Here is a 2,515-nt window from a genome sequence, read left to right as displayed (position 1 = left end):
AAAAAAAAGGTAAACCAATATTTGTGTAGTTGTCTGTTGTTAGTGGTTTGTGTACTGCGGCACAGATTTATATAGTGCTCCATGCTATGGCCAGACTCTGGGCTTATGATGGTCTCATTATTCTTATGTAGTCCATGTTAACTCTGTTAGGCTGTGTTCCCACTATAGCGGAAAACTATAGTTTTACCGCAGCGGAAAACTGGCTGTTCACGAATCCTGTTTTATAAATAGGATTTGTTCACACTTGTAGGCCAAAGATGGATTCATTGTGGTAAGCGGACCTCACTTCTGTGCGGTCTGCTATTTTTTCTGAAGAATGGGTGTGTTTCCAACAGGCTATGGTTGAAACGCATCTGCCCCGGGCACCAACTGGACCACAACAAACCATCGGAGCAGACACTACACTATCTCCTCCCGCTGGCCATTGGAGGACCGGCGCAAGTGGGAACCTAGTCTAACTGCAGCACTTTAGGCTGTACATACAATTAGGACCCGTTTCCACTATGGCCGACAGTGTGTCTCCCCGCATGCAAATTTGTATAGGGAAAAGCAGCCTATTAAAATCAGTAGGCTGCCACTTGATTCGCATGCAGGAGAAAAAATTGCAGTGAATGCCTGGAGTCTTAAAGAGACTCAGAGATGAAATAAATGCAAGATCTTATACTTACCAGGGCTTCCTCCAGCCCCATAAGCATGGATGCGTCCCTCACCGTCCTTCCGTGGTCTCCCGTTCATCATCAGCCCCGGTAACTGGCTCAGTGGCGTCAGTCCGGGTCTACGGCTCATGCGCAGAAGACTCGGGCTGGACGTCACTGAGCCAGTTACCTGGGCTGATCGCGGCTGAACGGTAAAGACAGACACATCCATACTGTGCATGTTTGAGCCCGAACTCGGGCAGTATGGATTAACTCGTCTTTGAAAGTGCTCAGAGACGCAAGAACTTCTGAAGGCTGCACAAGGAGGGCTGGCTGAAGAACTACACCAGGGTCTGGCGATGGAACACTGGGAAGGAAAAAGGACCAGGAAAGCTCTATGCGACCTAGAGCCTTCCCTCTCCATAGGTGATTACCGTAAGTCTTTTTTTTTTTCAGCTTTTCCAGTCATATGGAGGCTGCCAGATTTATTGACTTTTAAGCAATACCAGTTGTCTGGCAATCCTGCTGATCCTCTGCCCTTAATACTATAGCCATAAACCCTGAACAGGCATGCAGCAGATTATTGTCAGGTCTGACAAGATTAGCTGTATGCTTGTTTCTGGTGTGATTCAGACACTACTGCAGCCAAATAGATCAGCGCCCTGCTGATTGCCAGGCAACTGATACTGTTTAAAAGGAAACAAATATTGCAGCCTCCATATCACTCACCTCAGATTTACTTTAAGCACATGAAAAAAATATCTCAACCCTAGTTGGATGAGCAATGTCTATAGAAATGGTTGTTCTCAAACAAACAAAAAAAAACAGTCAGATATGTGCCGATAGATAGACAAGACACTGAACATTTTACCCTGGCGGACTAGCACCAGAGCTGCAGCCACTAGGACGTGCTCTATAGGCAGTAGCAGTGTTAGAGACTCTTGCCCAAGGTCTACTCACTGAATAGGTGCTGGCTTACTGAACAGGAAGAGCCAAAATTTGAACTCTGGTTTCCTGTTGCCCATGGTAGCCCTGCATGGTGCCACTGGGGTTAATGGGGCGAGGGCCCCAGCGAGTCATGCTGCATTGTGTTATGTGAGGGCAGTCAGCAGTCGGGTGCCAGCCTGGAAGATAGAAAAGGAAGTGATGTTGCTGAGTGATTGCAGAAGAAGAGAATGACAGCACAGAGGCAGGTAATATATTTGTATATACTAGTCATTTCATCCTGTTAGGTAACGGGCACTAAACAGTGGTGTACTCATGCACACAACCTGCACCTAACCACCGTGTGCACGCCATTCAGTCCTGCGTTTGCACTTTGCGACGATACACATGCACAGACGCAAAAAAAAAAAAAATAGGCCTTTTTAAGGCCCGTTCACACTACGAACCTGATGCAATAAACTCCAGTAAAGATGCAGTGCAGAGACTGCACGGCAATTTTACCGTTACTAACACTGGGGGAGCACCGGGTGTCATCCACAGTAATGCACGTTGTTATGGTGATGCGTGTTAACCAGGTAATGTGTATGATGGTAATGGGGTAACAGCCGGGGTTCCCTCTGCACTAGTAACAGTAAAATTGCTGTGCACTCCCTGAGCACTGCAACTTTACCGGAGTTTACTACATCAGGCCCTGTGTGCCTTGCTGTCAGTTATGACACACTGCATAGTCAGTTATGACACACAGTAGGGGGAAGCTTCTGGATCCTCAAGATGCTTTCCTGATCCCGGACACCTCCACTGGCGGCTGCGCTCCCCCTCCGTACAAATGCAGCCGCACTGCACAGGCACAAGGATGGCTGTTCATGCGCAGCAGTTTGTGCACAGAGGAAAATGCCATGCATGTGCTGTAGCTTGTATTGACAGCACACTACATG

This window comes from Hyperolius riggenbachi, chromosome 10 (assembly GCF_040937935.1).
Source record: "Hyperolius riggenbachi isolate aHypRig1 chromosome 10, aHypRig1.pri, whole genome shotgun sequence".
Classification (NCBI taxonomy): Eukaryota; Metazoa; Chordata; class Amphibia; order Anura; family Hyperoliidae; genus Hyperolius; species Hyperolius riggenbachi.
The sequence above is the reverse complement of the archived record's forward strand: the minus strand, read 5'-3'. Positions refer to the sequence as shown.